Here is a 16,249-nt window from a genome sequence, read left to right as displayed (position 1 = left end):
ACATTAATTAAATTTCTGGTATTAGTCTTTAAGTAAATTTACATACATTTGTTTAAGGAGGCAAAACTCAAATTATTTAATTTAGCTTATGAGGCCCAATATATTGATTTTTAATTTTAGTTAGACATCTGAAGGAAACATCTTTTATTTCTTCCCGACAGTTTTCTTCCTCACACAAGCAACAAATGTAAGGAACATGGTTGCCTTTTGAGATTTTAACAAATACTGTAGCAAAGCTATATATTTCAAGTGATTTTTCATTTATGGTGACAAATCAGATTTAGTATTTTGACAACAATCTGTAAATGTTAGCAATCATGTTTTTAAAGAGTATACCCTTTGGCTGATTTGCATATACAGAGGGATCATGGGAAGCCTTAAGTAACTTTTTAGAAGAATTTTACATTACTAGGATTCAATTGCTTACAAAATTAGTAAATTTAGTAAAGTTTCATTTTGATACACGACATGCAAACCCTGCTTCACTTCCAGCCTAATTTAAAATGCAGCGGTGAGGAGCTTTTAAATAAAAGACATTGCTAGTTTAAATAAAGTCTTTGCTACTAATAAATCAATTCTTTCTTTTATTCGGCAGAAATTCTTTTTTTTTTTTTTTTTTTTTTTTTATTTTTTTTTTTAATTTTTTTATTGCTTAAAGTATTACAAAGGGTATTACATATGTGTCCATTTTATCCCCCCGCCCTAGACAGTCCCCCAGCCTCCCCTATCCCCCAGTGTCTTATGTCCATTGGTTATGCTTATACGCATGCATACAAGTCCTTTAGTTGATCTCTTACCCCCCTACCTCCTGCCCCCCAACCCTCCCCGGCCTTCCCACTGCAGTTTGACAATCTGTTTGAGGCAGCTCTGCCTCTGAATCTATTATTGTTCAAAAGTTTATAATGGTCTCTATTATCCATGAATGAGTGAGATCATGTGGTATTTTTCCTTCATTGACTGGCTTATTTCACTTAGCATAATGCTCTCCAGTTCCATCCATGACGTTGCAAATGGTAAGAGTTCCTTCCTTTTTAGAGCAGCATAGTATTCCATCGTGTAGATGTACCACAGTTTTCTAATCCATTCATCTACTGATGGGCACTTAGGCTGTTTCCAGATCTTAGCTATGGTGAATTGTGCTGCTATGAACATAGGGGTGCATATATCTTTTCTGGTTGGTGTTTCTGGTTTCTTGGGATATATTCCTAGAAGTGGGATCACAGGGTCAAATGGGAGTTCCATTTTCAGTTTTTTAAGGAAACTCCATACTGTCTTCCATAGTGGCTGCACCAGTCTGCATTCCCACCAGCAGTGCACAAGTGTTCCTTTTTCTCCACATCCTCTCCAGCACTTGTCGTTTGTTGATTTGTTGATGATAGCCAGTCTGACAGGTGTGAGATGGTACCTCATTGTTGTTTTGATTTGCATCTCTCAGATGATTAGTGACTTTGAGCATGTTTTCATATGTCTCTTGGCTTTCTGAATGTCCTCTTTTGAAAGGTGTCTATTTAGGTCCTTTGCCCATTTTTTGATTGGATTGTTTATCTTCCTTTTGTTAAGTTGTATGAGTTCCCTATAGATTTTGGAGATTAGGCCCTTATCAGATATGACATTGGCAAATATGTTTTCCCACACAGTGGGTTTTCTCGTTGTTTTGTTGATGGTTTCTTTTGCTGTGCAGAAGCTTTTTATTTTGATGTAGTCCCATTTGTTCATTTTCTCTTTAGTTTCAAGTGCCCTAGGAGCTGTATCAGTGAAGAAATTGCTTCGGCATATGTCTGAGATTTTGTTGCCTTTGGATTCTTCTAGAATTTTTATGGTTTCCTGTCGTACATTTAAGTCCTTTATCCATTTTGAGTTTATTTTTGTGTATGGTGTAAGTTGGTGGTCTAGTTTCATTTTCTTGCATATATCTGTCCAATTTTCCCAACACCATTTATTGAAGAGACTATCTTGGCTCCATTGTATGTTCTTGCCTCCTTTGTCAAATATTAATTGAGCATATTGGTTCGGGCCGATTTCTGGGCTCTCTATTCTATTCCATTGATCTATATGCCTATTCTGGTGCCAGTACCAGGCAGTTTTGAGAACAGTGGCTTTGTAATACAACTTGATATCTGGTATTGAGATCCCACCTACTTTGTTCTTTTTCAGGATTGCTGCAGCTATTCGGGGTCTTTTTTTATTCCAGATGAATTTTTGGAGAGTTCGTTCTAGATCTCTGAAGTATGCCGTTGGTATTTTAATGGGAAGTGCATTGAATTTATAGATTGCTTTGGGTAGTATGGACATTTTAATGATGTTGATTCTACCAATCCATGAACACGGTATGTTCTTCCATCTGTTTATGTCTTCCTCTATATCTTTTTTCAACGTCCTGTAGTTTTCTGAGTAGAGGTCTTTTACCTCTTTAGTTAAGTTTATTCCTAGGTAGCTTAGTTTTTTTGGTGCGATGGTAAACGGGATTGTTTTTATAATCTCTCTTTCTGAAAGTTCACTATTGGTGTATAGAAATGCCTCAGATTTCTTGGGGTTAATTTTGTATCCTGCTACATTGCCAAATTCATGTATTAAGTCTAGTAGCTTTTTGATGGAGTCTCTAGGGTTTTGTATGTATAATATCATGTCGTCTGCAAATAAGGACAGTTTTACTTCCTCTTTTCCAATTTGGATGCCTTTTATTTCTTCTTCTTGCCGAATTGCAATGGCTAACACTTCCAGTACTATGTTGAACAGGAGTGGTGAGAGGGGGCATCCCTGTCTTGTTCCTGTTCTTAGGGGAAATGGTGTAAGTTTTTGTCCATTGAGAATGATGTTGGCTGTGGGCCTGTCATATATGGCTTTTATTATGTTGAGGTATGATCCTCCTACTCCCACCTTGCTGAGAGTTTTTATCAAAAATGGGTGTTGAATTTTGTCAAATGCTTTTTCTGCATCAATTGATATGACCATGTGGTTTTTTTCTTTCAATTTGTTTATGTGATGTATCACGTTTATTGATTTGCGGATATTGTACCATCCTTGCATCCCTGGGATAAATCCTACTTGGTCATGGTGTATGATCTTTCTGATGTACTGCTGGATCCGATTTGCTAAGATTTTGTTGAGGATTTTGGCATCTATGTTCATGAGGGATATTGGCCTGTAATTCTCTTTCATTGTGTTGTCTTTACCTGGTTTTGGTATTAGGGTGATGCTGGCTTCATAGAATGAGCTTGGAAGTGTTCCTTCTTCTTGAATTTTTTGTAGTAGTCTGAGGAGGATAGGTTTTAGTTCTTCCTTGAATGTTTGGTAAAACTCCCCTGTGAAGCCGTCTGGTCCTGGGCTTTTGTTTGCTGGAAGCTTTTTGATGACTGCTTCAATTTCTTCCATAGTTATTGGCCTGTTGAGATTTTTAGATTCTTCCTGATTGAGTTTTGGAATGTTGTATTTTTCTAGGAATTTGTCCATTTCCTCCAGGTTGTCTAGTTTGCTGGAGTAGAGCTGTCCATAGTATTTTTTAACAATCATTTGTATTTCTGTGGGGTCTGTTGTTATTTCACCTCTTTCATTTCTGATTTTGTTTATTTGGGTCCTCTCTCTTTGCTTCTTGGTGAGTCTGGCTAGAGGTTTGTCAATCTTGTTTATCCTTTCGAAGAACCAGCTCTTGGTTTCATTGATTTTCTGTATTATTTTTTTGGTCTCTATGTTATTTATTTCTGCTCTAATCTTTATTATCTCCTTCCTTCTGCTCACTCTGGGGTTTTCTTGTTGCTCTCTTTCTAATTCTTTGAGTTGTAGAGTTAGCTGATTTACTACCATTTTTTCTTGTTTTTTGAGATAGGCCTGTAGAGCTATAAACTTCCCTCTCAGGACTGCTTTCATTGTGTCCCATAGGTTTTGGATTGTTGTGTTTTCATTGTCATTAGTTTCCAGGATGTTTTGAATTTCTTCTTTGATTTCATTGGTAACCCAATCAATATTTAATAGCATGCTATTCAGCTTCCAGGTGTTTGAGTATTTTGGGTTGTTTTTATTGCAGTTTATTTCTAATATTATGCCATCGTGGTCTGCGAAGACGCTTTTTATGATTTCAATCTTCTTGAATTTGGGGATACTTTGCTTGTGACCCAATATATGGTCTATTTTTGAATATGTGTCATGAGCACTTGAGTAGAATGTATATTCCGTGGCACTGGGGTGAAGTGTTCTGAAGATGTCTATTAAGTCCATCTGATCTAGTGAGTCATTTAGTATTGCTGTATCTTTGCTGATTGTTTGTCTAGAGGACTTATCCAGTGATGACAGTGGTGTATTAAAGTCCCCTACTATGATTGTATTGTTGTCGATCTCTCCTTTGATATCTTCCAGAAGATTTTTTATGTATTTGGGTGCTCCTGCATTGGGTGCATATATGTTTATCAGGGTTATATCTTCTTGTTGTATTGATCCTTTTAGTATTATGAAGTGGCCTTCCGTATCTCTTGTTATGGCCTTCACTTTGAGGTCTATTTTGTCCGATATAAGTATTGCTACCCCAGCTTTCTTTTCTTTTCCATTAGCCTGAAAGATATTTTTCCATCCCTTCACTTTCAGTCTGTGTGAGTCCTTTCTAATGAGGTGGGTCTCTTGTAGACAGCAAATGTATGGGTCATGATTTTTTATCCATTCAGCCACTCGATATCTTTTGGTTGGAGCATTTAGCCCGTTTACATTTAAAGTTATTATTGAAAGGTACTTGTTTGTAGCCATTTCTTTTTTTGTGTGTGTGGCTGTTTTCTTTCTGGGATTTTTATTTCTTCTTTTTACACCAGTCCCTTTAGCATTTCTTGCATTGCTGGCTTGGTGGTGATAAACTCCCTTAGCCTTTTTTTGTCTGTGAAGCTTCTTATTTCCCCTTCAATTTTGAATGATAGCCTTGCTGGATAGAGTATTCTTGGATTCAGTCCTTTGCTTTGCATCACTTTGTAAATTTCCGTCCATTCTTTTCTGGCCTGATGTGTTTCTGTTGAGAAATCATTTGATAATCTAATGGGAGATCCCTTGTATGTAACTTTCCGTCTCTCTCTTGCAGCCTGTAAGATTCTCTCTTTGTCCTGAACATTTGCCATGGTAATTATGATGTGTCTTGGTGTGGGTCTTTTCGGGTTCACCTTGCTTGGGACTCTCTGGGCTTGTGTGACTTTTTTCTTCCCCACCTCAGGGAAGTTTTCTGATATTATTTCTTCCAATAGGTTTTCTAATCCTTGTTCCTCTTTCTGTTGTTCTGGCACCCCTATTATTCGTATGTTGTTTCGTTTCATGTTGTCCCAAAGCTCCCTTAGGCTCTCCTCCTGTCTTTTAATTTTTTTCTCCAACTGAAGTACAGTTTGGGTGTGTTTTGCTTCCCTGTCTTCTAATTCACTAATTCGGTCTTCCGCTTCTCCTAGTCTACTGTTGATACTTTCAATGGTGTTCTTTATTGCAGCTATATCGCACTTCATTTCTTCTTGGGTCTTAGTTAAGTTGTCGATTTTTTCATCTGTTTCTTCTTGCTTCTTGGATAAGTTGTCGATTTTTTCCTCCATCCGGTGTATGCACTCTAGGACCCTTATTCTGAATTCTTTTTCTGTCATGTTGTATGCCTCTGTATCACTTAGCTGCTTTTCTGGTGAGTCCTCCTTTTCTTTCCTTTGGGGATTTCTTTGTCTACCCATGCTTGATCTCACTGACGTATATAGATATTGAGTCGTTCAGTGGCTGCTCCCTAGGTGGCAGTGGCTCCTCGGGCTGTGGTTGCTCCTTGGGCGGTTGTGGTAGCAGCTGCTCCTCTGTTGTTAGCGGGTCTTCTGATGGGTGCTGTTCACAGCTGTTGTGGCTCTTCTGGCTGGTGGAGGGAGGCTTCACCCACAGCAGCTGTTCCTCAGACAGAGCGTGTGGAGATCAGGAGGCCGCTGTTGCTTGGATCTGCTGCGTTGATTTAAAGGCACAAAATACAACACAACAAGGCACAACGTACCAGGCACTGAACACAAATGAATTACGGTATTAATAACCCCAAATAAAGATGGCCACCCAAGCTAAGAGAGTTGGGGGGTAAGGAAGAAAGAAGAGAAAAAGATAGAGAGAAAAACAGAAAAAAGAGAAAAAAAAAAAAGAAGAAAAAGAAAAAAAAAGAAAAATAGAATGAAGTAGAAGAGGGGAGGAGACTATTCATATGAGGAGAAAACTCCGATAGAACCGCCACTAATCCCAACAAATTCCAGCAACGGATCTCTGGAGTGAATACAAACTACAAACAGCCAATAATATCAAGTGAGGCAAGGGAAAGCAGAAGCACAAAAATAACTGGCCGGGGGTGGGGTGGGGAGGGGGAATGGAAGACAGAAAAAGAAAAAGAAAAAGCAGAACAACCTCACATACAATCCTTAAAGAAAAGAAAAGAAAAAAAAACACAATATACTCAACAATCGAGCAAGCAACAACAGAACAATAGAGAAAAGGAGAGAATAAAAAATTTGGGTAGTGAAGAAAGATAAGGGAGAGGTGGATAAGGATTTAGAGCAGGTGATTGGAAAAGGGATATATAAGTAGGGTGAAATTTAGACAGGGCGTATGAAGAATAGGAAAAATCTAAAGCAGGAATAGGGTAAGAGAAACAGGACAGCAAAAGGGGAAAAGTGGGGAAGAGAGTTTTAGCACAGCAGCACAATTGAGGTAGAGGAAAATGATGCTAAAGGAACGATGAAAATAGAATGGAGAACCTTAGTCCCAAAATAAAATAAAGAGAAAATAAAATGACACTTTAAAAAAAAAATGGTAAAATGGCAGCAGTAATAATACTGGTTAAAAATAAAAATGTAGTAATTAAAAGGCTAATATCAGGTGATGAAAAAAGAAAATAAATGGTTTCTTAGTTAAAAGGTGAAACAATAATTAAAAAAAAATAATTAAAAAAAAAAAAAAAAAAAAAAAAAAAAAAGGGCTGTAATGAAGGTGCTTCAGATCTTCTGCTCCTCTTTTTGGCACACCAGGTATTCAGGAGAATGTTGAATTTTCCTCTGATACACTGTTCCTCTGTGTTGTAAGCCACAGTCCTGATTTTAAGGCAGGCTACATTGGTTTCCCAAACAGCCCTTATCTGTATTTACAGAAGAGTCAGTTCATGGCTCTGCCTCTGGGTGGCAGTGGGTCGGGATTGACCTCCGAGGGTATAGGACCTCTCTGACCAGGTGTTCTCTATTGTACCGGAAGCTGGTCTGGGAATGTCCTCCGCCCAGAGCTGGTTTTCCAGTAGTCACTCCCCGCTCTGTTTCCCAGGCTCCCCCAAAACAGCCTTCCCTTACAAGCTCTGTGACTGACCCCAACTGGGTAGTCCCTTGCACTGGGTTCAACAATCAAACGCACAGATTTAAGAGCCTGGGAAGTTGTGCGTACTCGCAACGCTTCACCTTCCAAATCTGCGCGAAGTCTCTGCGCGCGCTCTGGCTCCTGGCACCGAGTAGCCGGCAAACTGGCGTAATCTGAGGCTGCCCGTTTGTGTCCCGTCCAACTGTGGGCTTATTTATAGCGTTCCCTTCTGCCAGCAGCCCTGGGGGTGCCCTTCCACACTCGTGGGTCACGCTGGCTCCAACGGCCGCGGTCTTTGTGGGGCGCAGAGCCCCCACCCCCCTGCGCGCGTTCCACTCTCCAACCTAAACTGCAAACCGCACCTTTGGGGAAAGTCTAACCTTTCTGTGGGGAGAAGCAGAGTTCCTCTGAGTTCACGTAGTCGCGCTGCTTGAGAGCCGTTGTTGCCGGGTTAGTAGCTGGTCTCTGGATGCCGGCGACAGTCACCCAAGATGGCACGGTCTCCGCGGCTGTGCCGGCGCACCTGGAGAGGTTTCAGCCTCAGCCTCTAACCGTTCCCTTTATCTAGGATTTCTCTGTCTTTCCTGGCTGCAGACTGTCTCAGCTGAATCTCCTCTGCTTATTCGGGCTGTATGCTACCCGTTTCAGCTGCCCGCCCTTATCTGCTCCGGGACAAGGCACCGACACGTCTGTCTAAACCTCCGCCATTTTCTCTCCCAGCTCGGCAGAAATTCTTTATGAAAGCAAGCATTTTATATTTTGAAATATTGCACTCAGGAAAAACTTCCAAATACATATCTAATTAAAACATGTTCAACACTTTTTAAGCAGTTCTCAACATAATAGGACCTAGTCTTGACCATGGAATCAATTACTCTTAATTTGTTTATGATATACGCATAATTGTGGTTCTACTGAGAATTTAAGATATCTTTTAAAAATGCATCTACAAGCCTTTTAAGAAATATGAGCTCTATTGTCAGCCCTCATGAAGCCAAGTGCTGAAAACATTGGTCTATCATACCACTGAAATTATATTAAGACCATGATTGCTAATTTATTAAGCATTAAAAATATCTTCGTAAAAATAGTACTTAATAAATCTGAGAGGCAAGCACACTTTCTGCCCCATCCCCATTTCCACAGTAAACCTCCGCCTTAAAACTCCACCCCTGAAATCCCATCCTGCCTCAGTGAGCAGACATTCCTTTTGTGATTGGCTAAATCAGAGGGCGGGGCCTTTGTTGTTTCAAGATGGCAGCCCCCAGGCACGCAGTGAGCCATGCGGCCAACTTGGCGGCTGCCAAGTCACACAGCTCAAATGGGCGGCTGTGTACACTGTTCTTTGACAGAGCAAACCAAAACCCCTAAAAGATAGATGACCAACATTATATTGTAGACAAACAGAAATCTCATTATCCGTTTATACCCTTTATAATTATCTTAAAGAATATTAATCAAATTTAAACTGGTTTTTGTATTAAAAATTTCAGTTGAGATCTTAAAAATTAATCCTCTTTTTTTAATCAGATCAATAAGCAACATATTTTGAATTCTAATTTTTTCAGAGAAAACAAAAATTATTTTCTCAAAAATAAAACATTTTTTAAGCATTTAGCTATTATAATTATACAATTTTTCCCAATTCAATCCGAATCTTAAACTCTTAGCTGGAAAGTCAAATATTCAGGATTTCTCAATCAGTAACATTAAGACTATACTTTAAAAATGCAACACATAATCAACCAAAAGATTTAATACTGTCCTCTAGATTTTATACAAGGAATACTCAGATCTCATTTAATTCAGTATTATGTCACTTCAAAAAAACTAGGTATAAACTCCAAGGTCTTAAATTTCCCAGCAGCTTTGGAAAACCACATTTGAGGCTGGCATGGCAGGCCTGGCCCACCCTTTGATTTTAAAAGAACCATAATTTTTTCCTCTAGGGAAGGTCAAGAAAAAAGGTTGTAGCTACATTGTTTCCTGAGTCTTGCTTGAAGGTGGGGAGGTTCAAAATTGGCCTGGGGGAGAAAGGGGAGGGATGTTTTCCCTGGAAATACAGGTTTGGCCTACCCTGGACCAATCAGATGTAAATTGACCACTTTCTTTAAGAATTTGCTAGGGGCGGGAAGCAACTAGCCCCTTTTCTCATTTGAAATGTTTTGGCCACCCTTATCAATAAACAAAGGGCCTTTTTTTACTGGGCTACTTAGATTTATATATATATATATGTATGTATATATATATATATATATTCTAAGGATAGATATTATCTGAAGAACTTATATTAAAATCTCTTATAATTAGAGATTTTAATAATTTTTGAGATTCAAATTCAATTATTTCAAGGCAATTAATTTAGCAAATTGTTGTAACAGAGACAATTTTACTGATTTTCCTTGTAGAGGTCTTAAACTTAGCTTTGGAATAGGCTTCATTAACATTATTATGGAAAAATACCAATCTTGTTGCTAGAATTTCTACCGTGGGTCAAATTCGCCATTTTCTTTAGGAAATAATCAGTCTTGGGTTTTATTCTGCACATTTGTAAAGAAATTCCAGCTCAAAACTCTATCTAAATGTCCTAAATCAGAACTGTTAGGTCAGAGAGAGCCCAGGATCGGATACATGCAGACATGTAATGAGAAAATGGACTTCCCCTGGAATTTCTCACAGGTCAACGTGCCAAATACAGATACTGGCTTCTCAACGACCCCCTGCAGCTGAATCTTCCTCAACTGAATACTTCAGCACATATCCCCACCCCTCACCCAACTGCAGTATAAAAAAAGCGCCCCCCCTCCTTGTTGGCGTGAATCCACGTGACCTGTCCTGGGGGTACGTGGGTCTCCCGGGGACGCAGAATAAACCTTTTCCTTTCCTTTCTTTTCAGATTCACTGGACTCTATTTCTTGTGCCATCTCCTGAGCCCTAACCTAACATTTGGTGCCTAGATACCTTGGTGGCTCGAGCACTCCCTTTGGCCGTCCCTCCATGTTTTGGGGTGATCGCCCCTCCCTCCTAGTGGCTCTGGCCCCATAAGGACCTCATCTCTTCAGCTCGGCAACTTTTCCCAGTTTGGCAGCATCAGCAGTGAGTCCAGCCCCACCCCAGTGCTGGTCCCATGTGGCCGCCTGCCCGCGGGCATCTCTATCTGTAAAATGTGGCCACGTCAGAGATTGCCTCTCCGGACCCTTCCAGGAGGGCTCCTCCGGACCTGGGGTGGGTAGCCGGGAGGCCTCTAACACACCCATGGTCCCTCCGTCCCTCCGTAGCATGGGTTAAACCGCTGGGATGCCAGCCTTTAGCCCTGCTACAGGCCACGGGTATCGAGCATGGGGAATCCAAATTCCAAACCTGACCTGAGCACACGTCTAGTGTGCCGGCTCACCGATCTGGCTAAACACGGGGCCTGTCCCGGACCTGCGTCCTTTTTCTGTAAAGTAGCATGGCCTCAGTATGAAAACGGGACCCTGACTTTACCGTCACACCAATCTCAGTAATTTCTGCCAGAGAAATGGGAAATTTGCCCAAGTCTCTCTCTCTCTGTCTCTCTCTCAGCCTCTCTCCATCTCTCTGCGTTCACGTCCGTCCCCCAAAGTTCCTTCTGCCATCTCTCCTGGTTCCACCCTTCCTCCTCCCTCCAGGCTGTCCCTGCACCGTCGAGCCCCGAGTGTGTGCAGTGCGTGTAGGGGTAGGTTCATGTGCTGTATGTGGGTGACAGCACCAGCACCATAACCATCATCATTGTCTCCGCATGCTCCCACTCCCCTTCACCGGAGACCACCGCAAATGCCCCCATGGAAATTCGCCTGTTCTCCCGCCGGCTTCATGCCCAGTCTGTCCACCCTCTCTCCTCCTCCCTCCCGGACCCGCCTCCAGCCATGCCTTCTCCACTGCCTCCTGACCCCGCCTCCTGATCCCGCCTCCCCTCTTCTGCCAGCCCCACAGCAACCGAAAACTCAAACCGCCTTTTATAACCCCATGCCCCTGCATGACTCCGCTGCCACTGTGCCTCGTTACACCGCCACGTAGTTGTTCCGTCCACGCACTGCCGCAGCGGCTAATGCCGTGGCCGCTGTGGGAGCCGGAAACTCAGGTCCCCTGCCTCCCCTGCCTGCTTTCCCAGTCGGTACACACACGCTTTCATAGGCTCTACCTTCCTTCTGTCCTTCCTCCTCCATTCTGGCCCTGGGAGGTTGCGGCTTTTAAACTCAACTGCCAAGACCTCTCCCAAGCCCACCCAGGCCACCTCTCCCGTGCTCTCCACCTCTCTAACAGGCCTGCCTTAGTAACCTGGACCCCACGTAGTGCCCTCGGTAGATCTAACTGCCCATCTTCCTCTGTGCGCTCCACTGAAACTCCGCCCCCATAACTGCCAACACTTTAGTTCACAGGTGGCCGGCCAATTCCCTTTGCAAGAGGTTGCTACTGTGCCCTCTTCAGTCCTTCTTAACGGGAAGCTTCATTCTCCCCTAGAGCCCAAATCCTAAGAACGTCAACTCCAAAACAGCCTCTTCCATTTCTGCGCCCATTTTACCCCTGCCATAGTCCAGTCCAGGAACTGAGGGCATAGTCTGAATCTATGCCCCCCACTCTCTAATCCGACCTTTAAGGTCTTTATTAGTCCTCAAACCCAGGACCGAGGTCCAGTGAAAAATGGCCTTGAAGGTTCTTAATGCCCTGGAGGAGCAGGCACAGTCAGAATGGGAGGCCTGCCTTCAACAGGAAATAGACCTGCAGTCATGCCTTAGTTGTGGCTCTGAGGTTGATGGCAGCCGACATGGCCCTAAGGGGGCTGTGAGCGGTGTGGGTGCAATGAGAAGAAGGCCACCGGAGAATGATTAAAATGCGGAAATGAAGGCCACTGGGCAATGCAGTGCCCCTGGCCCCAAGCTCCGACCAATTCCTGCTCCGCATGCAGTCAAAATGGTCACTGGAAAAGTGACTGCCATGGAAAAAGTGGTGGGCCTTCTACGCCTCAGGATAGGGGGGACACCCTTCCAGGCCAGGACCCACATGCTGGCCATGTTGGAACTGGCTGAAGATTGAAGAAGCCCAGCCTCGATGACTCCAATCACCCTCGCTGAGCCTCGGGTCAAAATGAAGGTAGTAGGTCACCTTCCCGGTTGACATGGGGGCTGCCTTCTCTGTCCTGGATCTTTTTTAGGGCCCCTTTATCCTTCCAAGATCTCGGACATGTATATTGATGGCAAATCCACCTGCCTTCTGGCCACTGGACCCCTTCCCTGCCTCCTTGATGATAGCATGCCCCATGCCCCTGTTAGGACGAGACATCCTCAGCATCCTAGTGGCCTCTCTGCAGATCACTCTGAGCCCTTCAGCTTCCCTGCTCCTTCCACTCCTGGCCCCCTCCCTTTAGAGGGACACTGATCCTCCACTGCCATGCATCCCGTAATGGGGCCCTGTTGTCCCAGACCACAGTAGCCTAGCTCAGTCTTTGCCTAGCTCAGTCTTTGCCTAGCTCAGTCTTCGCTGTGAACGCCTTTTCTCCTTCTCTCCGCCACAACTGTCCCCTCCTCTGAACTGAAATCTGCTCTGACCTTGAACCATCCCCCTCCACCCTTCCCAAAGGAAAAATGCAGCAACTTTAAAATCCAAGCGGCTAGAGGCCTGGGAACAGGCTGCACAACCTGCTCCCTCCCTCCCCGCCTTTTCTCCAGCCTCATATCCAGGTCCCTGGCTTCCACTGCTCCTTCCATTTTCCCTTGGATATCAGCACATTCTAACATTTTCTCCTGCTTTCACTGCAATACCTACCTCTCTAAGGCTCACAGAGTGCCTCCCACCATCTTCTTCGGGGACACCATCCAGGACCGGATGACCCACCATTCCTCACAGGCTCTTACCTGTCAAGAGACTCTACAATTTTGCTCAGGTTTTTCATATTTTCAGGTGAAACGTACATGGGATGATGAGGGAGTCATCAATTCTACTGTCTGGGATGGGAAATCCTCTAGTGTCACTCTCTTTTTACAAACCATGGACCTACTCCTATGCCCACTCTCATCAACAGAACTTTCCATCTACTCTCGAACATCAATCCCTCCTCGTCTACATCCTGCTGGATTTCTGTCACTGGCTTGAACCCTCATCATAGCCACTCAATTCCAACCTATTGAACACTCTAAATAAACTCTCTCAAGAAATTCACAGCTCCTGGCCGGACCTCCTGACCAACCTCTGATTACACCAAGAAGCCCCATTTTCTTGAGCCCTTTTGACTCTTCTTGCTCAAACACCGTCTTCTTTCCAATCCCCCTCCCCTGGGTACATATCTCCCATATCTATCTTTAACCAGGCAATTGCTCAGGCTTCTGCCCAAGCCAGAGCCGACAGACCAAGGCTCCCAAGACCAGCCCTTCACCCTGGTGACTCGGTCCTCCTTAAGAACCTACAACCACAAGCCTTGGAGCCCAGGCGGACAGGACTTCACACTGTAATCCTCACAGGCCCCACTGCTGCCAAGCTGCTTGGCAACCCCAGCTTGACGACCTGTCCTGGCACCGCCTCTCCAGACTCAAGAGGACCCCGGAGCAGCATGACTTCTATAAATGTGAGGTGTTGGGCCCCACTAAGGTCTGCCTTAACCGCCCTCTACTCCTCCTTCCTTCTCCTCCCGGCCCTGAGCAACCTACACCCACCCCCACCCGCTTATGTGTGGAGGTTCAAGGTCACTGAAACCTCCTACCAGACAGCAAACATGTCACCCGGCAGGTAGGATCTCAGGACTACCCTCTGTTCGGATGTCAGACAAAGATCTAGATGGCTGTCGACATCCAGTCAGTGTCCAATGCTGGCTGACCCTATGTCTGTTTTGCTTACAATCAGCGGAACCCAGACAGATGTAATCAAGATGTCAACACCTATGGGGTTGCCACGGGAGAGACTGTCATACCACACCGCAGCCAGTCTCACCAAGGCCAACCCAGGTACCTTCTTTTGGTGCAACGGCACCATAAGGAACTGCATGAACTCCTCTGACACCGGGCCTTGCTTCCTGGTCACAGTAATTCCCCAACTAACCTTGTATGGATAGTCGGAGCTCACTGGTTGCTCCCGCCAACCCATCCCTGGACCCGCTGGGCTGCCTTCCTCCCTGTCATTTTAGGGGTGAGTATTGCTGCCTCAGTAGGCCTCACTGGGGGCCCTTTGTAAATAGTCTGGTCACTGCTCAGTACTTTAATGACAAGCTCCAGTTACCCTGGAGTCTAATACCGCCTATTTTAGCCTCCCTACAGCAGTAAATGACATCAGTAGCCCAAGTAGCCCTACGGAACCAGATCGCCTCAGACCTTCTGACTGCAGAAAAAGGAGGAACCTGCATATTCCTTCAGGAAGAATGCTGTTACTGCATCAATGAGTCCAGAGTAGTGGAGCAAAACGTAAATGTACAGACCCTGACTAGGCTGAGTGAAGAAATATATGCAGGACACTTCCAGGACAACTCTCCTTCCCGCTAGTTCCAAAGCTCCTTAGCTACCTGGGTCCTACCCATGATAGGGCCCCTGATTCTCATCTGTGTCTTTTTTTCTCCTAGCCCCCTGCCTCCTCAAGTTCATCCACTCCCGGATCATGGGCATGTCACGGGTGACTGTGAATCAGCTCCTGCTCCATCCGTATGCTCGGCTGGCCTGCGATCTGCCTCTGACTATCCCTGGCCTTTAAATCCGCCCCCCCTAGTAGCCAGTTGTCAGCTGAAAGTACCTAGAAAGAGTCGCCCCCCCCCCCATCACCAAAAGGCCTCGATGTTAGGTCAGAGAGAGCCAAGGATCGGATACATGCAGACATGTAATGAGACAATGGACTTCCCCTGGAATTACTCAAAGGTCAACGTGCCAGACACAGATACTGGCTTCTCCATGACCCCCTGCAGCTGAAACTTCCTCAACTGAATACCTCAGCTCATGTCCCAGCCCTCACCCAACTGCAGTATAAAAAAAGCGCCCCCCTCCCTGTTGGCATGAATCCACGTGCCCTGTCCTGGGGGTACCTGGGTCTCCCGGTGATGCAGAATAAACCTTTTCCTTTTCTTTGTTTTCTGATTCACTGGACTCTATTTCTTGGGCAGTCTCCTGAGCCACCTACCCTAACAGGAACGAGAGCGGATTAGTTCCAATCAAAGTTTCCTCTTTACACGTGAACAGAAATCCCAGACACATTTTAAATTTTTTAAAACTTTTCAATTATGAGAAGGAGACTTTAAGTTAGAGTAGGCATCCATATTGGATCGCCATGTGCTCCCTTTTCCTTTCCACCTCATCCTGCTTTGGGGGAAGTTTCAGCAAATGACTCAGATGGCGTATTTGTTCCCAATGTCATGCTTAATAGAAAAACAGATTTTAAAGGTTTTTTTTTACCCTTTTTTGCTTTCCAAAGTAATAGCTAGCACTCAAGGTGACATTGGCTAGACTGCACTTCCCAGCATGTCCTCAGGTAGTTTTTAAACAGAACATTAAGTAATCTCATTGCGGGAGAGCTTATAGCTCTGCGCACTCCTGCCACCTTTGAATCTCTCCAAACCAGAGAGAGATTCAGCAGTGGGGTTTCATTTCTTAGTACAGATAGATTCCAAATACAAATTAAGATTTTAATTTGGATAAGAAAACACATTCAGATGACCATGTCACTCTTTTTTCAGCCTGATCTAAAAGAGTACCTTTTTCAAGAAAAACAAAGGTTAAGTTCTATTACAACATGCAAAAATTGTAAAAGATTACCTTCTAAAATTTTAACACTTTAAACATGCAAATCAAAAGTCTATAATAAAGTTTCTTAGTTTTAAAAAGCTAAATATACCTTTTTAAAGCTGAATCTACTTTTTCAAAGCCAAATCCTGCCCCATTTGTTAGCCTGGTCAATAAAACGATCCCAGTGTACTTACAGACCCGGGCTTCTGTAGTTGATCCTGGCAATT

Source organism: Myotis nattereri (assembly GCF_964212035.1).
Source record: "Myotis nattereri genome assembly, chromosome: X".
NCBI lineage: Eukaryota > Metazoa > Chordata > Mammalia > Chiroptera > Vespertilionidae > Myotis > Myotis nattereri.
This window is presented reverse-complemented; position numbering follows the sequence as displayed.